The sequence below is a fragment of the Oryctolagus cuniculus genome, chromosome 1, assembly GCF_051225735.1.
Source record: "Oryctolagus cuniculus isolate XC-2025 breed Fujian yellow rabbit chromosome 1, ASM5122573v1, whole genome shotgun sequence".
Taxonomy (NCBI): Eukaryota; Metazoa; Chordata; class Mammalia; order Lagomorpha; family Leporidae; genus Oryctolagus; species Oryctolagus cuniculus.
In genome coordinates, this window is record NC_142867.1 from 151,878,808 (window position 1) to 151,902,841 (window position 24,034).

The following is a 24,034-nucleotide window of genomic DNA, read 5'->3' on the forward strand; positions in this document are numbered from 1 at the left end:
TTATATCCCACCCTCCAAGATGGCTCACTCTTCCCTGCGTGAAACATGTTCATTGAAGTCCCTTGTCTTACAGCTAGAAAGCAACTGAGGGCCCACAGCTACAAGGTACCTATTTTCTCCCTGGTGTGTGATGATTCTCACCTAGAGGGAGGTCAGGCCTGGAGAGGAGCTTCCGTGTAGTCAGTTAACACCACAAGGTGCAATCAGGACTCTTCCCAGTCACACAGCCATCAGCTCCCTGCGAGACCCTCAAGGATACACTTAACTTCTGTCGAGAAAAGATGGGGCCAACAGAGAGCCCAGAAGGGAAGTCAGGGGGCCGGAGGATAGGAGGTTGAACATGCCTGAAATGAACCCGGCACCTGTTGCCTTGCAGCTGAGAAACGTTGAGGCCGAGGTGGGGAAGGAATTGAGCCTCAGGTCCTGCCAGCCACACCCTCTCTGCACCCCTTCCAAGCCCTGAGTCTCTGCTTTGCCCTCACTGCTGTTCAGTCCATTCTTAGAGCAGCAGTCACCATGAGCCCGGAACTTCCCAGACCAGATCCCAGCACTCAGGCTGTCTTGTGCCCAGTAGATGCAGACCCTCCCTCCCCCATTCTCTCTGCCTTCATCTCCCACTGCCCCTCACATCCTTGCCCTTTCAGCCACACCTGGCCTCCCTGCTGTTCCTGGAAGATCCTTTTCACTATTTCCTGTGTCCACCAGGCTGCAACCCCCAAGTCTGTCTCAATGCCCCCTTCTCATAGAGGCACCCCACTTCTGTCAAGCTTTAATTTTCCTTCACCCTTTTTATCTTGTCACATGCTCAAAGCATTCACTCCCATCTTGCAAGGGCAGGATTTTTTTTTTTTTTTTTTGACAGGCAGAGTGGACAGTGAGAGAGAGAGACACAGAGAGAAAGGTCTTCCTTTGCCGTTGGTTCACCCTCCAATGGCCGCCGCGGCCGGCGCGCTGCGGCCGGCGCGCTGCGGCCGGCGCACCGCGCTGATCCGATGGCAGGAGCCAGGAGCCAGGTGCTTTTCCTGGTCTCCCATGGGGTGCAGGGACCAAGCACCTGGGCCATCCTCCACTGCACTCCCTGGCCACAGCAGAGAGCTGGCCTGGAAGAGGGGCAACCGGGACAGAATCCGGCGCCCCAACCGGGACTAGTACCCGGTGTGCCGGCGCCGCTAGGCGGAGGATTAGCCTAGTGAGCCGCGGCGCTGGTCAAGGGCAGGATTTTTGTTAACTTTTTTCCAATGCTCTCTCTAGGACCAAATATAGTGCCTGGCTCCCAAATGGCACCTATACCTGTGTTAAGTGACTGAGTCAATGGGCCAGGCTACCTAGTTGCAGAAGCTCTGGGTACCAGTTCTCTGCTAGTTAGCTGAACAGCAGCCATGGACGGTGTGTCAGCCCTAAAGTGTGACAGACAGAAGTACTTGATGCACCCCTGAGGGCCTTTTTTTTTAGTTGTGGTAAAATATACTAAACATAAAAGTTGGGGCAAGGGTTGTGCCACAGCAGCTAAAGCTCCACTTGGATCACCCACATCCACATGTGAACACCAGGTTCTGAGGCCCAGCTCTGCTTCAGATGCAGCTTCCTGCTAATGCAACCTGGGAGGCAGATGATGCCTCAAATACTTGGGCCTCTACCACCTAGGTGGAGGCCAAGATGGAGTTCCAGGCTCCTGGCCTCAACCTGGTCCAGCTCTGGCTGTTGCAAGCATTTGGGGAATGAACAAAGAGATGAAAGATTCTCCCTCTGGCTCTCTGCCTTTTATAAATAAATAAAATTTCCTTTCTTACCCATTTCTAAGTATCATTCAGAAGCATTAAGCATGTTCTCATTGTGTGACCAATTTCCAGAAATTTTTCTGCAAAACTGAAACACTGAACCCATTAACCAATGTCTCCCTTTTCCCTCTCCACCTGCCCCAAGCAACCAGCATGCTACTTTACCAAGGAATCTGGCGAAGGCTGTGCAGAGTTGTTCTCAGCCACCTTTGTTTGTGCCCTCTTCCTACACACACACCCTTCCCTTTTATCCCACCATCCTCTGTAATGACATTCCTGGGGTCAGTAAGCTGCTTTTCCCTCACTTCCTAGGATAACACCATCATGCCTACCATGCTTGCAGAGATGTTAGCCTAATTTGGAGAGAGGAGCAATACTAAATTCCTAACTGGAGAAACATTCCACTCGAGCCCGCTGAGATTGAACTTCCAATCTGCAAAACCACAAAGCCCATGTTCACAGGTTCACTAGCCTCCACTGTGTCTTTCAGATAGAGAAATTTGGGGAAAAGAGAGTCATGTCTGATCTTAGAAAATCATGACCCCCTCTGACTCATAAGTTTTATTTATCTGAAAGGCAGAGTGACAGATAAAGGGGGAGCCAGAGTGAAAAAGATCTTCCTTCTGCTGGTTTATTCCCCCACATATCCACAACAGCCAGGGATTGGCCAGGCTGAAGCCAGCAGGCAGGGACTCCATCTGGGCTTCCCACAAGGATGTCAATAACCCAGGTACTCGAGCCATCATCATGTATCTTCCCACGCACGTTAGCAGGAAGCTGAATCAGAAGCAGAGGAGCAAGACCTCAAATCCATGCACTCCCATATGGCACAATACCTGATTCCACCTCAAGCCTTTGTTATTTAAGATGAAAATGGGCAAAGACAGTACATTTCCAATGCTAGTCTTGAATAAACTTTTTTTTTTTTTTGACAGGCAGAGTGGACAGTGAGAGAGAGAGACAGAGAGAAAGGTCTTCCTTTGCCGTTGGTTCACCCTCCAATGGCCACCGCGGCAGGCGTGCTGCGGCCGGCGCACCGTGCTGATCCGATGGCAGGAGCCAGGTGCTTCTCCTGGTTTCCCATGGGGTGCAGGGCCCAAGCACTTGGGCCATCCTCCACTGCACTCCCTGGCCATAGCAGAGAGCTGGCCTGGAAGAGGGGCAACCGGGACAGAATCCGGCGCTCCGACAAGGACTAGAACCATGTGTGCCAGCACCGCAAGGTGGAGGATTAGCCTAGTGAGCTAATAAACTTTCAACACTGCCTTATGTAGAATATGTAGAACATGAGAACAGTGCATCTGGGCTTGAAACGAGGACAGGGAGCCCTCAAGCCTACCTGCCTGACAATTCCTCTGTACATCTTGACTTCTTGCCCTGCAGGAGTCCGGCGACCATTCTAGGACCTCCCAGGGTTCAGCCCAGTATTAAATTGGATGATCACTGGCTCCATTCCAGCTCACTAAGTCTTTGTTTGCACGGCCGTCTTTTCTGGACTAATTTCTTAAGAGTTTGAGAGAAAAGAGCCAATTGGATCTCCAATTCACCCTGGGACTAGCATGTCAAAAATCTACCAACATTTGTTTTACACCTATCCCATTAGATTAAGTGACAGAGCAATTTAGGTGAGAACAGACTACCTTGGATGTTAGGGACGCCAGCATTCTGCCATTAAGCACCTAAGAGACCTCAAACAAGGAGTTGTAACCTCTCCAGACCTTTCATTTCTCATCCTCAGAGGAGTTGGACCAGGAGTTTCCTAAAATATGCTCTGTGCACCACCATGAAAATTAAGCAGTGGTGGAATAAAGATCAGGGCTTTCATATTTTTCTCTAAAGTCCCTCACTTTTGATGGCTCACAACTTACCATTTTTTGATGTGAAAGCAATACACATTGAGTGCAAACTGTGCACTTTGAATTTTGATCTTTTCTCCCACACTAGGAATTTGTAGTTTGACTTTCATGCTCATTTTCATTCTTTCTCCTGAGCTGCGTAGTGTCACCAACACAGCTCCTGATCAGCCACACTGTCACTACAGCAAGTGACTGATACTCGACAGAGCACTGTATAGCTTATGTTGTCTGGATATTGTGTTTTGTGTGTTCACAGCCCATTATGTCTAAAACTATCCATCAATGTATGTACAAGAGATATCCAATATTTTGATATAAACTATGCTTTCTGTTAAATGATTTTGCCCAACTTTCGGCTAATATAAGTGGCATGAGCATATTTAAAGTAGGCTAAGCTATGCTGTTTGGTAGGTTAAGTGTATTAAATGCATTTTCAAGTTAATGATGTTTTCAACCTATGAGTTTCTTGTGACACACCACTTTGTAAACTGAGGAATGTGTGTGTAAGCAGCCCATCAGCCCAGGATCTCATGGATACAGATACTACAAGCAGGGCTAAAATGGGCATCTCCATGATACTCCATCACTCACACACACACACACACACACACACACAGGCAAACCTCAGCACTCACAAATACTGTGAATGTTTCAAATCTCCAGTAACTGCCCCTTCCACCTGGGCTTTGCAGACCTTCAAAAGTGCACCCAAAATGGACAGCTGCTGTGGATTCTCACATACTGAGCTGCCTTGTGCACTGAGTAGTTCTTAACTATAATTCAAAGCATCACTTCTGCTGAAATGTGAATAAGCTTTAAAAAAAAGTGTTGACTGTGATAAGTGACCGCCGCCTGGGAAATCCCTCATTTGACTGCCGGGCTGTTACATGCAAGAGAAACCCTATGATACATAACCTGCTTCCAGGAAAACCAGCAGACTGCCTCCCTGGCATAGCACTCTTACATAACCTATGCCGGTCTCATTAAGAAAAAAGTCTAGCTTCAGAGGGGAAATTCGGAGGCTTTTTTTCTATAAATAGACCTTCACACAAAGGACACAGATTTAAATACATACATACATACAGTCATTTCTATCTATATTGCAGGATAGATCCCTAAGTTACAGTTTACAGACTTAAGCTAGGCCAGCCTCTGGGGAATATTCTCTTACAGTAGCAACTGGCTCCCTCACCACCTCTTTCTGTGTGGAACTTGAGCAAAGCCTCTGCTTTGCAGTGGTGCTAACAAGAGGTGGAGGTGGGGGGTGAAAGCCATACCAATGCATAAGCAGTTTTTTTCCCATTAGACAACTCATCAGGTAGGAGGAACCCAAGTCAAAATTTGAGCAACTCAGGCTCAGTTTATGCAGCAACAAAATCACAGAATTATCAGGGCTCTTAGCCACCTTTGCATAGTGCTATTGTCAATCAAACTCAGTCTACATAGGTTACATGACTCCTGTCCTGTATGCAACTATGTTCACTCATTCATTGACTCCTATGTATTCTGTTATATGTATATCAAGCAATGTGTTATAGGATTATAGCTAAAGACAACATAGTCTATGCACCAACTTGGAAGACAAATAAGACATTTGAAATCCAAACATTGTTTAAGTGTAGATCCACATGATAAAGAAAAACTACCGGAGTGGGCTGGAGATGTGGCAGAACAGGTTAAACTACTACTTGCAACTCTGGCATCCCATAATTGAGTACCCGTGCAAGTCCCAGCTGCTCAGTTTCTGATCTAGCTCCCTGCTAATGCACATGGGAAGATGGCAAATATTGCCCAAGTGCTTGGGCCCCTGCCACCCATGTCGGAGACCAGGGTGGAATTCCTGAATGCTGCCTTCAACCTGGCCTAGCCCCGGCCATTGTGGCCATTTGGGGAGTGAAACAGCATATGGATGATCTTTTTCTTCCCTCCCAACCCCCATCATTCTGCCTTCCAAATCGATCTTTGGAAAATAAATACTACCAGAACAACTTAAAGGTGGCCAGGAAAGTGAGAGGAGGCTTCAAGGATCAAGTAAGAATCAAGATGAAGTCAAAGCATAATTGGGTTGTCAACAATGTGCATGGAAAACAAAGAGTATTCCAACTGGGCCAAGAAAGGACTAGGTATTGTATTTTAGAGACATGGAAGAGACTAGAGCGTGAATTTTGGACTGCAAAGTAGAAAATGAGAATGATGTAAGAGAGGCTCAGGAGATGGGTTATAAAGACCTTGACCAACCAGGTAAAACATTTAGGCTTTGTCCTGAGGTGGTGACATACTCCAGAAGAACTTATTCCATGTGATGTAGGATGTAAATGCTGCTTTACGAAGTTAATTTTTAATAAATTTTTAATAACTGAGTGGCAGGCATTTGGCTTAGAAGTTAAGACATGGCATGGGACACCCCCCACATCCCATAGCAGAGACCTATCTGAGTCCCAGATTCACTTCCAATTTCAGCTTCTCGATAATGCACACACTGGGAGGCGGGAGGTGATGGGTAAAGTGCTTGGGTCCCTGCCATCCATATGGGAGACCTGAATTGAGTTCCTGGTTTGGGCTATTGTAGTCATCTGAGGAGTAAATGAGATAATCTATGATCTCTTTTCTTCTCAAGAAATATTTCTTTAAAAATATGTACCAGAATGAATTGGAGGCTGGAATATTATTTCATGGACTACTCAAAGAGAAAACAATTTGATTTAGAGGGGTGTCTTAGTCTACCCAAGCTACTGTAACAGAATGCTACAGACTGGTGGCTTAAACAACAGAAACGCAATATTCTCATTGTCCTGAAGGTACAAGATGTGAGCAGGGCTGGTTTCTTCTGAGGCCTCTTTCTGCCTCACAGACAGACACCTTCTTACTGTGTCCTCACGTGGCCTTTCCCTTGTGAAGGTGTGGAGACAGCTAGTATCTCTTTCTCTTGAGTTTATACAGACACTAGTCCTATGGGATTAGGGTTCCATTCTATGGCTTCATCTAACTGTAATGTCCTCCCTAAAGGCTCGGTCTCCAAATATGTGTCACATTGGGAGTCAGAGCCTCTGCCTATGAATTGTGGGATGGAGGAGCATGTAACTGAGTCCTTAACAGATGGTATAATTTTGGACTAAAATAGTCACAATGGGAATTGCAGAAGGAGGGATAGAGAATTTGGAAGGACAAATGGAAAATATTTATGAAGGATAAGAAGCAAAGATGATGCTAACACTTTCAACCCAAAGGTATAGAGAATTGGAGATGCCTCCAAAAGCAAAACAGCCCCTTTGCAAGGCTTACTGTGCCATTTTCCACCCCTCCCCTGCTGCAGCGTGATGGATGCAGAGTCCAGTGCAAGAACAGCCTATGCTTCTATTATATGAGAATTGTTAGTACCAAGTATAAAGAGATTTTAGGGTTCTGCATGGGACTATAACTAGGGAAAATGGGATGAAATTAAATGAGGGAGATTTAGACTTCAGCAATAAAAGACTGTAATATTGAGCTCTGTTGGACAGGATAATAATCAGTTTCCCACAGAAGTAAGAGCTGCCACATTCATTCAGTGACCCAAAGTCAGTTTCAAAATTGTACAGCAGGGTATCCAGCAAACCACCGTCAGAGCCTTGAAGCCCTTTCCTTTCTCTTCTCATTACTGAGGGCCCGAGATTCAATGTCTTTGGCAAAACATCTCACCTGCCTAGTGGCTATAGTAGCTCTTCACTGTTTAAACTGGAAACCACTTCAATCTAAAATCTGAAGAACGTTTTTCTACTCATGATAGGCTTACATACTAATGAACTCAAAAATGTTCTATGTCAAAAATGCACGTAGGGGTGTGCATTTGACATAGCAGTTAAGCTTCTACTTGGGAGTTGGGTTCAAATACCAACTCCACTCCCAATTCTACCTTCCTGGAAATGTGTAAATCAAGGAGGCAACAGGAGATGGCTCAAGAACTTGGGTCCCTACCACCCACATAGGAGACCTGGATTAGGTTCCAGGCCCCTGGCTTCATCCTTGTCCAGCTATGGAAGTTACAGGGATTTGGAGAGTAGGAGAGTGAACCAGCAAATGCAAGATCTGTCTTTAATAAATAAAATTATTTTTTAAAATACATGTCAAGCACTGCAGCAAAAAAAATGACCTAAATCAAAGGTCGCTGTGAGTGAGATCCCAGTGGAAAGAATGAGCCATCAAAGAAGGAGGTACCTTTCTCTGAAGGGAGGAGAGAACTTCCATTTTTATTATGGCTTTGTCTAAATACTGATGGAGTTTTTGGACTCAAGAGGCTTCCACAGCCTTGGCAGCTCATAACAAGAGCCTCAGGTGATTACTGACCTCATAAATAAGAGTGTCAATTGTTAAATCAACAATGGGAGCCACTGTGCACTTACTCCCCAATGCAGGATCTCTGTCCTTAATGTGTTATACTATGAGAATTAACAGTAAAATGACTACGCAAACAGTACTATATTCTTTGTGTGTCTGTGTGGGTGCAAACAGTTGAAATCTTAGTATATACTAAGTTGATCTTCTGTATATAAAGATAATTAAAAATGAATCTTAATGAAGAATGGGATGGGAGAGGGAGTAGGAGATGGGATGGTTTGCGGGTGGGAGGGTGGCATGGGGGGAAACCACTATAATCCAAAAGTTGTACTTTTAAAATTTATGTTTATTAAATAAGTTTTGTAAAAATTTAAAAATTCATATAGCAGAAAATACATGTTGATGCCTACAACAAATTAAAACTTTGATATGTTGATAACAAAATAAAATTTCCCCAAATTAACTCAAAAAAGTAAAAAATAAAATAAAATACATGTCATGCATCAGACCTCTAAACGTCCTAGGTTGGCAACAGAGCGCTCTCTGGCATATCAGGTATTTCATTGCCACCATCCAACATAGAGAGGATCTGACTGCATATTGCTAGCCTGGTAAAAGATCAACATTCATACTGCAAAGTATAATTTCTACTAAATGCTGATCATTTTCACACCATGGTAAAGTTGAAAAATCGTAAGTGGCAGCATCGTAAGGCAGGGACATCACTGCACACTCCCAGGAGAGGCTGGCAAGTGAGCGGGGACACAAGACCCAAACAGGGAGGATGCTGCGCAAGGATTTCAGGCGAGGCATGTCACACAGCGGATCCTTTTATCCCGAGCCCTCGGGGAACCCTCAGGTAGAAGTTCTGCCTCAGAGATGGAGCAAGGGAACAGGGCTTCCACACTCCCTTTTCGGCCTCTCATTGGCTAATGGCTGCACCACCGCGATTTCCAGGCACATTCGTGTCTGAGTAGTCGAATTCCAGCAGCCCGAGTACGGTTTTCTTAAGAAGGAACCCCAGGTACCTACTGTGGTCAGAAGTACCTCGAAGCCAGTGGTACACAAAAGGTTAAAAGGAATCCAAGGGGGTCTGGATGAGCACCAACACTGTCTGCTACACATGCCCTAATTCCATTATTCTGCTAATACATATGCCAAAGGAAAAGTCACGGCTGGATGTGCACAAGGATTTAACTGCAAGCATGTTTGTTTCCTGGCTGTTTAGAATGGATGTGGTGCTTAGGATGCTTTGGTTTCAAGCCACGGAAGAAGCAACTCAAACTGGGTTTGGTAATCAAGGGAATCTGCTGGTTCACGTACTGAAATGTTTACCATTTGCATCTCCACTATCGAGTTATCAGACTCTGTAGGCCAAGTCACCCAGCTCTGCCCCTACTGCATGTGTCGATTTGCTGTTAAATTGGCTTCCATATGACTTTTTTTTAAAGGAAAAAAATGTGGCTGCAACTGTTGGAGAGGGGTTTTTCGCTCCCCTACCATGGAATCCACGCACTGAGCTTCATGCCAACTAAGTTACCACAGGTTCATTGCTCGCTCCTGAACCAATCACTATGGCAATGCATGAACACCATGATGCACTGATTATTTATACCAAATGGGGATAACTTGGGAGGTAGGGGGACCCACCCAAACCACAGAGTTGATAAACAGTATACAGGGAGTGTATTAAGGATCCACCAAAAGAGTCACACATGAAGTCCATGCTGAAAGACCATTAATAAAGCATTGGTTTTACAAGTTAAAATGTAATCATTTGATCACTGACGTCATAAATAAGAGTTAATTGTTAAAGGAACAGCAGAAGTCACTCTGCACTTGCTCCCCATGTAGTACTTCTGTCCCTAATGAACTACAAATTTTCTTCCCAAGCTGTACTCTATGTTGTGTGTGTGCATGGGTGCAAACTGTTGAAGTCTATGCTTAGCATGGAGTTGGTCCTCTGTATATAAAGTCAAACTAAAAATGAACCATAATGAATAAGGAGATGGGATAGGGAGAGGGAGGAAGGATGGGAGTTGGTGGGGACAGGGTATGGAAGAAAAAACCAATATATTTCTAAAGTTGTATCTATGAAAAAATGCATTCATTAAATAAAACTTAAAAATGTAATCATTGCATACAACACTATGAATCCATTGCACGATGCAAATGTGAAACATAACCATATGAAAAGATGTTCACATATGCTTTATATGAAAGTAGATTATAGGGGCTGGTGCTGTGGCGTAGTCGGTAAAGCCACTGCCTGCAGTGCTGGCCTCCCATATGGGAGCCAGTTTTGGACCCGGCTGCTCCACTTCCCATCCAGCTCTCTGCTATGGTCTGGGAAAGCAGTAGAAGATGGCCCAAGTCCTTGGGCCCCTGAACCACCATGGGAGACCTGGAAGAAGCTCCTGGCTCTGGATCAGCGCAGCTCCGGCCATCGAGGCCAATTGGGGAGTGAACCAGCGGATCGAAGATTGACCTCCCTCCCTCCCTCTCCCCCTCTCCGCCTCTCCTCTCTGTGTAATTCTGACTTCCAAGTAAACAAATAAATATTTTCAAAAATAGATTATAAGGCTCTGGGACACCTATACACACATTGGTTGACAATAGCTATCTCTACATGGTGGCACTTGGTTTTCACATTAAACTTTCATTTGTGCTTATTCATATTTTCCATGAAGTTTTTAACAAAATATATCACTTTGTACAGAAAAAAGTAATCATTCTACTGCCTTCATGGTTTTGTGATATAATTTGCTTTTCCTATTAACCTTGCTCAATAGGCAGGCTAACTTTTGCAATGTAAAAAAAAGATTCAATGAAATAAAGGGACCTGCCCAAGTTCTCAAAATAAGTTTTAACAGAAGCTGCTACTGAACTCAAGGAATCTCTGCTTCCATCACAATTCTTCTGCAATCCACATTGTACCTTGCCAGGGAGGAATCCTACACTCTACATGCTTCCTCCCAACAAAATCGGTGCCAACAAAGGGCCTTTTCCACTACACACTGGCAGGACTCACCATTTCAAAGCTCTGCCAATCTCTCTTGTCACACCTAAGGTACCTTGCCATCCCTTGAGGAAAATGACTATTAGTGATACCCAATAAATAAGTTCACCCAGAAGACCCTAAAAGGGTTGCGTGGCAGAGAGCTGGTAGCAACCCTGTTGGAACATGTGGTCCAACTCTGGCTCCATGGGCTATTTTCTCTTCCTTTCTTATTGAGCACCTTTCAACTTTGACAGAAAGTTGATTCAATACCTGTCAGGGAGCAGGAACCTTTCTTGGTTCATAGGCCAAGAAACATGCTGCACTGTCCTTGTTGCCTCCTCTACCCTAAAGCAATAATGATACCAACACTCCCTTTGCAGAAATAGTGTAAGGAAAAGTTCAAGATACCACATCTATATCCTTCGTAAATCACATCAGATGGCAATTAGAAAAAAATATCATCATACTCCCAACATTTACTACAGCACTCCAAACAACTAAATTTCTATGAAATTTATTCTAATTGGGGGCCATTATTTTGGACTCTCCAGGCCATATGGAACACTAGAATTCTTCAGACTAATTCCAAGTGTAAGGTCCGGGATGGGCATTTAATCTAGTGGTTAAGATACTTACATCCCACATTGGAGTATCTGGATTTGCTACCTGGCTCTGCTCCCTATTCCAGTTCCTACCAATGCAGACATCGGGAGGCAGCAGCGATGGCTCAAGTAGTTAAGGCCCTGCCACTCATGTGGGAGACCTAAATTTAGTTTCTACTTCCCAGCTTTGGCCATCAAAGTTCCACACCAGTCCCTGACACTGAGGGCACTGAACAGCTAATGGGAGCTCTCTACCTCTCTGACAAATTAATGTCAAAAAATAAAGTCTTTCTAGACAACTGAAGACTTCACCAGGTTTAGGTTTTTTAGAAGGCATATCCTGAAGTCTGGATGCACTGAGTTCTGGACTCACCTACTTCACAGCACATATTAAAACTAGCTTTTTGGACTTCCAAGATGACCAAATAGGGTGTAACCACACTAACTTCAGCTTCCATGAGATATGAAAAGTACAAAGGATGAGCCACGTTTCCAGAGGCCTGACAAATTTTCAGTGGGAAAAAAAAAAAAAAAGGAAGACTCCATGGGACAAGAGAAGACAGACACCACTGCAGCCAGCAGTTTGTAGGAGGAAATCACTGCATGCCCTGCAATCCAGTCCCCCGCTGACTTCCACTTCAACCCGGGGAGCTGAGCACCTGCCAGTCTTGGAGCAGGGAAGGTGCACTTGCTCCCTTTCCTTCCCCTACTCCTGCAAAGAACCATACTCAGTAGTGAAAACTAAGGCAGTGACCCTCTGCTCTGCTCCTACCAGCTCACAATCAACACCAAGAGAAAATCTCCGTAGGGAAAAGTCAGCGTAGCCTGTGGCAACCCAAGTCACTGGTGATATTGCCCAAGGGAGAACCTTGTGGTCCACACTGACTTCGAGTCCAGTCATTAATGGGAGGCAGGATGCCCCCATAAAGGGGGAGCACATGGCCTGCTTCCCATTCCCCACCCCCAAGGGCTTTCAGTGACTAGCAGGGAGGAGGCACTACCTTGATAATGTGAGTACAGGAAGGTAGGGAATTTTATCCCAGGGATAAGTTTGCAGTTACTACTGGCTTTGAATCTGGCCTAGAGAGTTGGAAGAGGGCAGAGGGCCCACTTAAGCCTGTGAAATGCTCCCCTCCCTTCACTCATGGGCAACCACACAGAAACTGCCAAGGCAAAACACTGACAGGCAGCAGGCTCTGAGAACCCCTCAACTCTCTCCATGGATAGCATCAGGCTCACAGAGCTGAGAGTGGATCCCCTACTCCCTGTTACTGTGGGAGCCCTGCACGCTGACTGTGGGAATTCTGTGACTGCACAATAGGGTGTGGAGTGTAGCTGGGTCTCTGAACAATTACCATGTCTGCCTTCAGAGGCAGAGAGTTCCTTAAGTGCTTGGGATGGGTTATTACAGAGGGTTCTGTGCTCACACCGAGGATGGCACAGATCCTTGGTGTGATTCATGTGCCTGTGACGGTGGGGTATGTAACCATTGTGGGCTTACCCCAGGCATTGATCACCTTGGCAGAGAGGATGTGAGGCAGCGACCACACCAGCTCATGTGATCATCTCCTCCCCCACGGCTGATAAGAGATCTACCATGCCCAACTAGGGCATCACCCTGAACTCTTGCACAGTTCTGGAGCACGGACTGGAGCTCCCTGGCCCCACCTAGTACATGCCTCTGAATATCCACTCAAGGAACAGACACTCCACTAAGACACAGAGCCATATTTCAAAGAAAAAAGCCATCAGAGGAGAAAACCAACAAGTGGTTTCACAAATGCCTAAAAACAAATGTAGAAACACAAGAAACATGTGTAAGGAACACAGCATTACTCTCCCAAAGGAATACAACTCTTCTATATTAGAATGTGAAGATGAAGAGGTTAATGAAATGCCTGAAAATGAATTCCTAATGATCATAAGACTACTCAAGGCCAGCGCTGTGGCTCACTTGGCTAATCCGCCTGCGGTGCCGGCACCCCAGGTTCTAGTCCTGGTTGGGGTGCCGGATACTAGTCCCGGTTGCTCCTCTTCCAGTCCATCTCTCTGCTGTGGCCCAGGAGGGCAGTGGAGGATGGCCCAAGTGCTTGGGTCCCTGCACCTGCATGGGAGACCGGGAGGAAGTACCCGGCTCCTGGCTTCGGATTGGCACAGCGCTGGCCGCAGCAGCCACTAGAGGAATGAACCAACAGAAGGAAGACCTTTCTCTCTGTGTCTCTCTCTCACTGTCTGTCTCTCTCTGTCTCTCTCTCTCTCACTGTCTAACTCTGCCTGTCAATAAATAATTAAATAAATAAATAAATAAATACTACTCAAAAGCACAGAGAACCCAATACATGAGTTAAGAAAATCCACAACATGGATGAGAAATTTTTCGGAGAGATAGAGGATAATCAACCTGAACTATTAGAAATGAAGGGTATCAAAAAAAAAAATGTGGTACACAAGCTTAACAACAGACTTGGTGAAGCAAAAGAAAGAATACCTGAGCTGGAAAACAAACCTTTGAAAAACCAAGAATTAGAAAAACCAAAAGCAGTGTTCTAGATTTTTAGGATATAATCTACGACCTAACATATAGGTCTTAAGAGTTCCTGAAGGTATGGAAAGACAGAATGGATTAGAAAGCCTATTGAATGAAATAACACCAGAAAACTTCCCTAATTTGAAGAAAGGGACATCCAAGTACACGAAGCACACAGACCCACAGCCAACATTAGGATAATGGAATATAGAGGTTTTCAAGCTATTTAAATCCTGCACTGATTTTTACAGTGACACAACTAGCCCACCTTGACTCATAAAAGACATCACTACAGGTTGGTCAGGCACTATGCTGGATACCTTATGTACATTGTCTTATAGATCCCAGGATGACTGCACTCCACTGACAAAGAAGCAAGAAGTATGTGAGACTTGTCCAAAGTTACCCAGTAACAAAGTAATAAAACCAGAATTAGAATCCAGGTCTGAATTCAAAATTTGCACTCATAACCATGCCATTGGTAAGGTGGAAAAGAAATGTTCTCATAAATAAAGGAGTCAAAGCTGTTCTGCACAATAAAGATTTGAGAAAGAGAAGGAGAGAAGAGGGAGAACCAGAGCCTTCAGGCCCGTAACAGAGAAATTTGCAGATTAGAAGGCACCTCTGGAAAAAAGGCATAAGGCTTCAACTCCCAAAATAAAATCCTGCAATTTAACTACCCAGGGAGACGTGTCACTCTAAAATGATCCCAGAATTCTTGATGTCATCCAGAGTGTTCCATTTTTTTTAAAGATTTATTTTATTTATTTGAAAGACAGAGTTAAGAAGAGAGGTAGAGACAGAGGGAGAGGTCCTCCATCTGCCGGTTCACTCCCCAGATGGCTACAACGGCTGGAGCCACGCCAATCTGAAGCCAGGATCCAGGAGCTTATTCCAGGTCTCTCACATGGGTACAGGGGTCCAAGGACATGGGCCATCCTCTACTGCTCTCCCAGGCCACAGCAGAGAGCTGGATCGGAAGAGGAGAAGCCAGGATCAGAACCGACACCCATATGGGATGCCGGCGCCTCAGGCCAAGGCTTTAATGCGCTGTGCCACAGCACCTGCCCCAAGTGTTACGTTTCTTAAACCATTAGATAAATGCAGGGTTTGGATGAGGAACATGAAAGAACAATTGCTCCTGTACCCTCCTTTCCAATCTGCCCTCTACACAGCCATCCTGCTTTGACTTCCTAGGAATCCCACCACACACAACAGAACTTGTTCCCACTCATTTGCAAGTGCCCTTCCTCCGCTATCTTTTTCCAATACCCTACATACCCATTAGAAGCCAATTCAAGTGCCACCTCCATCAAATACAATCCTGAGACTTTTCCTCCTCCTAGTTTCTATTGTTCCAACCTTTTTCCAACACTCTCAGGATGGGGTTGTCTTGTAAGGATGTGATTGGTCTTTTCTTCCTCCTAGAGAGCAACCTTCTTCCAGCAAGCTCTTATCTATCATTTTCCTTCCAATAGTATTGATCAGACAACAGGGGCTCAGTTTAAATGCATTGTATGGATAATTATGTGTAATAATGAAATATTGAAAGTGGATTGACAAAAGGAGAAACTTAAGAGTTAAAATCCAGTTTCCTCAATGCAAGCAAATATCAATCTTAACTGTGACAAAGCCAACCCTACGGCCTGATTAGTTATTTAAGAACTCATCAATAAAACATTTTAAAATATCCATTGCTTCTATAAGAGGACAAAAGGTTATAGCCTTGGGCTTTGACAATGACCTATTAACACATTCTCTTGAGCAATGTGGACAGGGAAAAGCAGCAGAAAAATCATGCCTAGCCTCGATTTCTTTATGGGGAGGCTTGTATGGAAACAAGGGCTCCAGTGTTGTAGTAATATTGATTTTCTGGAACACTTGATTTCAGTCGTGGTAGCTTTTGTCCATTAAGCAGTAACCACTGCTGAGCATGTCAGACAGAAATTCTGAGAACCCAGTATTACTGCACTTTCATGAGAAATTTTGAAATGCAATTTAGCTGTTTTTTGGAACAGGAATCAAACACTGAAAACAAGCTGAATATCCAACAATATAGGAACAGGTGACTTAAATGTACAGACACTTCCTATCACCCCACGCAGCAGGACTGCTGTTTTTCCATTCACAGAAGTCAATCTGCATAGTTCCATCCTCCATCTCCACTATAATGATTCTGTTGGTTATGGACAAAGACCTGGCTATCAGTTTGTGGCAACCCCTGTCTGCAATGACTAGTTTAGAAAACTAGTTTTTGTTTGACAATTTGGAGAGAAGATTTCTATTTGGAAAGTCTGAATTGCATGTCTCCAAAATCCACATGATAAGGTCCTAAAGTCCAATGTGATAGTGGAGATGGGGACTTTGAGAGATAATTAGGTTTGGATGAGGTCATGAAGCTGGGGCCCTCATGATGGAGTTACTGCCCTTAGGAAGAAGGAGAACAGAGGGAGCTCCTTCTCCTCTGTTTGCTTTCCAACCTCCTTCCATCCTTCCCACACCACTGCAAAGCACTATAGTGACACATGTTTGTGACCATCTGCAACCCAGGGAGAGAGCTCTCAGCACACCAGACACCAACCCTGCTGGTACCCCAATGTTGGACTTCCAACCTCTCCAACTGAGAAATAAATTCCTGTTGTGCAAGCCACCCAGTATATGGCGCTCTCTTATGGCGGCCCCAGCTGACAACATCTTGCATGTAGATGTTGAGGCTCAAAACAGGAACAGCCAGTTCTATGCCCTGAAGAAAGTCAGCCAGTGGATGGAGACTTGGAGAAAAGAAGAGTACCATGAAACAAAGCAGTGTTCTACCACACCCAATCCCATTGGGTTGCTTTCACATGAAAATAAAATCTTACATTGTGGAAGTTATATGTTCACAAAGTTAACATCTGAAAGAGAATAAACAAAAATGTTGAATTTTGAGAGCAAGTAGATTGGTGGGTTCTCTTCTACTTCAAAACAAGAGGACCTTCATGAAGGGCTTACAAAGGGTCAGGCATATGCATTGTGTCATTTAATCCCAGTTTTATAGAAAAGGAACTGCAAGAGCAGTTTTGATTCTACTTGTTCCATAAATAAAAACTTGTCCAGGGGCTGGCGCCATGGCTCACTTGGTTAATCCTCCACCTGCAGCACCAGCATCCCATGTGGGCACCGGGTTCTAGTCCCGGTTGCTTATCTTCAAGTCCAGCTCTCTGCTGTGACCCAGGAGGGCAGTGGAGGATGGCCTAGGTGCTTGGGCCCCTACACCCCGTGGGAGACCAGGAGAAAGTACCTGGCTCCTGGCTTTGGATCAGCACAGCGATGGCCGTAGCGGCCATTTGGGGAGTGAACCAACAGAAGGAAGACCTTTCTCTCTGTCTATTTCTCTCTCACTGTCTAGTTCTACTTGTCAAAGAAATAAAAATAAAAATAAAAACTTGTCCAACAACTCAAGTACTATAAAAAAATATTTATCTGCTCCTGGAAACCATCCTCCTATAGGTTGTAACAAAACAAAGGTGGTTGGTACCAAAGAATCACTCCATAAGATATGAAGAGCAAACGGACAATCTCACATCCAAGCAAATTTACAAAGGAAAGGTAGCTCCAGATGAATCCGACATAGATTAAATGTCATTTTATCTAGCCATCAATGACAGTAGCATCAATGTGGTTCACACATAAGGTAACCAGAATACTAGGGGTACAATGAGGATTCAATAAGTATGTGTTGAGATTTGTGAAGAACCATGCAATTAATTTTTTGCAATGCATTTCATTCCTTTAGCAGTATTTATTCAAATGCTTCTGTTCAAAGTTCCAGTTTGAATATTCCAGCATGGAAATGCTAGCAATTTTACTAAACAATCTAGATCCAATGGGCATCCCCTTCCATGACTATATTCTTGATCTTTTGAAACATGCTAGCTAGCTTCCATTTGCCCTGTAGATCCTTCTCCACTCTGTTGGCCTACAGACTACATTACTCCAGTTTCCAATTGGGTTTGGCCAATGGAAAGAATGAACAACAAAGAAGAGGGTAACGAAGTCAGCATGCTCATTACTCTGGTTTGCCCTATGTAGGGTGACCCAAGGCTGGCTGCCTTGTGATGTCAGTCTCCTACACAGCCTTCCACATCTCCTGATTCCAGGAGCCATTATCTGCAATAGCACTTTTTAGTCTGGGGATGGTAGTAATAGACTCCCACATAAACCTCCACTATTTCTAATCTTAGTAACTATACAATTGCTTGCAATTATACTCTACACCTATATGTAACTTCTTTACTAAGCTCACTACAAATTAATCAATTTCAGTTAAACATTTGATTTTGCTAGGATCCTGTTACAAACATGGAGGCCAATTGATTTTGTAATGTAGCAGAAGATGGATAAAGAGATGCTGTCTTTGCAAACAGATCTAAAATTTATACAACTGTGGGAAATACATCTCATCTTAGTGTCAAGGTGTTAAGCTTTACAACAGGGAAATTTTTCATATTTCCATAGAAACCAAGAAGTAGGAGAAAAATTTACAAGTCATCACCCAATAGAACAGCTGCCCTGATGTTCACTCTCCACCACTTTAGGACTTTACATCTCAGTTTCCCCTACCTAGAAGTGAAAATGAATGAAAGAGCAGAGGAGAAATGTAGGGGTCAGAGAATAGCTGTAATTTGTATCCAACCTTGTATATTAAAAGATGGAGGAATGGAGGGAGAAAGCAGAAGCTGAAGAACAGGAGAGTGGTGAAATCTTCAAGAAAAAAGGAAACATGACAAGGACCTATCCCTGGAGTGGAGGAGTACAGGGTATGAGAAACAAAGTATGCCCGTGATAGGACACCTACCATTAGCTGAAGGAACGTCTGTGTGGAGATGTGCAATATAAAACCATTATGAATAACTGTACTGCTTTTCCACAGCACAGCCCCCAAGAGTGCCAACTTGATACTCAAGTAAGTTCACAGGCTGCAGCCACACTGATGCCTTGGTCACTCAGATCCTACAGTACCATTACAGTATGCTGGAGTATTGGGTAGACTATGTGTCCTGCCATATTTTTTCAACCTGGCACTCCTATAAATTTGGATTCTATCACAACATAATTTTTAAATCCAATCTGTCCTCCATTAATTTGAAAGGTAGAGAGACACACACACAAAAAAAATAGATATCCCAACCTACCAGTTCAGTCCCCAGATTTAACATCTAGACTGAGTCTAAAGCTGGAAGTCAGGAATTCAATTCAGGTCTTCCATGTAGGTAGGAGGGACCCAGCTACTTGAGCCATTGCCTGCTGCCTTTTAGGATGTACATTACCCAGAATCTGAAATCATGAACAGAGCTGGGGAGACTCAAACTCAGGCACTCCAAGATGGGAGGTAGATATCCCCACTGATATCTCAACTGCTTTGCCAAATGCCCAACCCAAATTGAACCTTTTTGGTTGTTCTGTGTAGGAGTGTTCCTTCAGCATACTTCCAATCATTAAAAAGGCACAAGATCCCTTTGTAACAGTAAACATGGAAAGACAACAACTGTAGGACTGTCTAGCACTCGGTGGCTGGGGTATATGTGCATATGTGATTTGAATTGTTTACCAACCTAACAATCTGGATCTCCAAATTCTTTTGAAAAAATTCATAAAACCTGGCAACACTGCTTCCACTTTCCTGAAAAGTCATAATTATAGCCAAGCAATAGCCTTGCCCTATAGATCAAGCCTGAAATCTCCACTTGCCACAGTCTCCACCATCAGCCTTACTGACTCTTGTTAAGTGTTGGTTTCTGTAACTGTGAGTAAGCCAAATCTAAAAACTCCAAAAAAGAGGTTTTTTTAAAAAGATTTTATTTATTTATTTGAGAGGTAGAGTTACAGACAGTGAGAGGGAGAGACAGAGAGAAGGGTCTTCCATCTGCTGGTTCATGCCCCAAATGGCCACATCAGCCAGAGCTGTGCCAATCCAAAGCCAGAAGCTAGGTGCTTCTCCCAGTCTCCCATGTTTGTTCAGGGGCCCTAGGACTTGGGAAATCTTCTACTGCTTTCCCAGGCCATAGCAGAGAGCTGGATCAGAAGAGGAGCTGCCAGGACTAGAACCGGTACCCATATGGGATGCCAGTGCTGCAGGCAGAGGATTAACCTATTGCACCATGGCGCTGGCCCCAAGAATGAGTTCTTTGGCCCCCTCTCCTTGGCTATCAGTTGATGACAGACCTTCAAGGTATACTCTGATGAGCAAATTATTTGGACCCTCATAATTGAGGGATAACCTCCAATCAAATCAAATGGCATCTGTTCTATTCTCACATAATAACTTTCCTGGATCCTAAGACTCATAATGAAAAAAAAAAAAATTTAGATTCCATTATCTCACCATCTTAGACTAACATCTATGGCGTTCCAGATTCACATAAGGAATTCATGATAACTCCTTAACTTTGTAAGATCTACTTATTTGAAAGGCAGGGTGACAGATTGAGATGGCCACAGCAGCCAGGGCTGGGTCAGCCCAAAGCGAAGAGCCTCATCCAGGTCTCTTGCATGGGTGGCTGGGGCTCAAGTACTTGAACCATCATCTGCTGCCCTGCAACATACATTAGCATGAAGTTGGGTGAGAATTGGAGCAGCCAGGACTTAAACTGAAACTCACATGGAATTCCAGCATCACAGACAGTAGCTTAACCTGCTGTGCCACAACACCAGCTCCTTAATGTTGAAGTACTACATTGTTTTGCTTCTCATTAAGTCCCATACCCTAATCCTATACCTATGAGATCCTGAGGGTATGGGCCCTCACCTTCCACTTAGTCCCTTTGGTTTGCACCATATTCACCTGTCTTTGGAGCTTTACGGATGGTTCCACTAGGCCTCCGATACGCACAGACAAGGAGCAGTACAAGAACTTTCTTGTAAAAGGAATTGAGAGCCAGCCTATCTAAATTCTGTCAACAGTTCACTGCTGTTTTTCATTCCACCATGATGAGCAGAAACACACCCATCCCTGGGGAAGCCTAGGAGAATTTCTCAGTCCCACAGCCTCTGGTTGAAGAGTGGACACCTTAATGTTTCAATCAGGCTGAAAGTAAGCCCTAAAGACAGTTACTTTGAGGGCAAAAAAGCAAGGCAGCAAGTCAGAACTGGAGAATGGCATCTTGCAATGAGAACCAAAAAGAAGTTCAAAGGCAATGTAGGAGGTCAGCAGCTTCATTTCTTAAATATCACCAACTGCTGAGCTAAATGAGACCTGAACCTTCATCCACCCCCTGTTTCAAGGTCAGAGAATGGAGTCCAGACCTGTAGAATGGTTTGGCCTGCATCCCAGGACACAGGCCAGGTCCTGGAACACAAGAGCAGCTAACTTTAGATAGTTGGTTAAACCAAGACATAGCAGAATCAGAACTCAAATTCAGGACAATGGTTTTATAGCCAGTGCTTCCCAACCCCACAGAGCATGAAAATTACCTAAGGAAGATTTTCACCTCTGAATCCTCAAATGCGGGAGCCTGGTGATGTGAGCAACCTCCCCCAGGTCACCATGATGCTCAACCAGATTAGGAACCATTGTCCTGAAGGGTGCCATTTCTTGATACCTAACCTTCAGTTTTTGGTACTTTTTCCACCACCTCAGAGCACTATAGGCAGCCATGTTGCCCCCTTACAGTTGGGAAATAAATTCTAGTGCTCATTTGTGAGACTTAAAAAAAAAAAAAGCAACATATAATTTGAGGCAATTGAAATTTTTAAGCCAATTTGGATTCAAGAGTGTTGACTTTGAAGCACTGGGATTCTGTGACACTAAAATGACACAAGATTAATTATCAACATATACATAGATACATAAGACTTCATAAGAAAAATTTTGTCAATTAAACCACTGATGAGGTACCACGTATCCTATACAAAAGGGGCCTGGCAGATACTGTGGAGGATGACTCAAAAAAATATATATATATTACATGGAGCAGCCATTTGGTGGAGCAGTTGAGAGATGTGGCATCCCTAGAAACATCTTATCAGTATGCCTGAATTTGACTCCCTGGATTCAAGTCCTAGCTCCACTGCTGATTCTAAGCTTCCTGCTAATGTGTACTTTAGAAGGCAATCAACTGATGGCTCAAGTATTTAGGTTCTTGCAACCCACACTGCAGAGCTGAATTGAGTTCCTAGTTCCTGGTTTCAGCCTGGCCCAGCCTTGGCTGTTGCAGGCATGTAGGCACTAAGCTGGCAGATGGAAGATGTCTCTCTCTCAAATAAATTTTTTTGAGTCTTTTTTTGACAGGCAGAGTGGACAGTGAGAGAGAGAGACCGAGAGAAAGGTCTTCCTTTGCCATTGGTTTACCCTCCAATGGCTGCCGCGGCCGGCCGGCGCGCTACGGCTGGCGCACCGCGCTGATCCGATGGCAGAAGCCAGGTACTTATCCTGGTCTCCCATGGGGTGCAGGGCCCAAGCACTTGGGCCATCCTCCACTGCACTCCCGGGCCACAGCAGAGAGCTGGCCTAGAAGAGGGGCAACTGGGACAGAATCTGGCGCCCCGACCGGGACTAGAACCCAGTGTGCTGGCGCCGCAAGGCGGAGGATTAGCCTAGTGAGCCGCAGCGCCGGCCTCAAATAAATTGTTTTTAAAACCTGAACTAATTATTCATTAATCTTATGATTTATGATTTTTTTTACTCAAAAGATGAATCAAGTTTTACCTTCATAACAAGAAGGCAAAGATTTTCATGAATTTCCCACATTACAAGGCTTTGACTCACATGAGATCTAGCATCCATCACAGGCTTGTTCAGACCTTTCTAGTATCTTATGTGAACACAGAAGTTATGCACAGGCTGTAGCAAATCAGAGGGTAATATGTTAACCAGGCGCTATGCTCAAAGAGCCATCCCAAGGATAAATGCATTTATGTTCACAAGTTCTTTGTGCTCCCAAGATGAAAGAATTGCAGCACATCTGGTCCTGTTAACAACTGCTGTCGTTTTCATTGGTGCTTGTACCTACAATAATAAAAGCAGTACAGTCCGATTCACTTGTTTACATAGGGAAACTAAACACTGGGCCTTCTTACTGTTTTCCAAGTCTCCATTCCTACATCTAAATAAAAGGGCAGAGAGCAAACCAAATAACATCTCTCTGCATCCTTGCTTAAGACCAAATCTATAACCCCTTGTAATTAGTATATTCCAAAAGACAAGTCTGCAGGAACAAAGAAATTGTTCAATTCTGGAGTCACTGTCCATAATGCCTCTCATTTTTGGCACCTGGGTTTCCTGCTGGCCTTCACCCACCAAGAGGATTCAAAGCCAGAACACAAGTTTTTCAATTATCCAATTCCCTTAACTCCTGAAAGCCAAGAAAAAGCAAAGGAAGGGGAGAGGCTATGTGCTAAGAACGGTGTTAAAGTAGCAACACCAACCAACAAACGCAAGTTCAGTTCAGAGTCAGGGCCGCCATGGAGTCTTAAAGCAGACCCGTTGTGTTTTGATCTTACAGAAGCACATATGGTCTTCCATTAGCAGGTCTCAGAGCAGTGGGCAATGCTACCATACCATATGTGCCGATCGCAACCATGGGGCTGATTTATGTTAGTGAGTGCAAGGTTTTCTTTGTATTTCGTCTCCTTGCTATTTCAAGAGAAATATAAGGGTAGATTTATTTCTCTATTACAAAGAGGCTTCCTAGAGTTTGTTTGTTTAAAGTTGAAAGTTTCCAGTATGGTGAAACAGAGCTGTTTCCTACAAAAATTCAAGTGTAAGCTAGAAGTTCCCTCATCCTCTCTCCTAAAATGCAAGCACAATTGCCCTTGTCCCCAAGCCCCCTCGTTCTAGAGCCAGGAATAAATAGGCATTGCGAGACGATTACCGAGAGCGGTCACTCTGTAAAGCCCCATACTTACGTGTGGCCTCATGCAAATTCAGTACTCCTTTTCCCATGGCAAGGAATAACTCTGGCCAGAGTTGGGTAGGT

At 44.4% G+C, this 24,034-nt stretch overlaps 1 long non-coding RNA gene across 7 annotated transcripts in view; it reads right to left on the reverse strand.

Annotated features, from left to right (window-relative positions):
• LOC149128700 (uncharacterized) overlaps positions 1-24,034 on the reverse strand; it is a 306,251-nt gene that overhangs the window by 280,802 nt on the left and 1,415 nt on the right. The window lies entirely within an intron of this gene.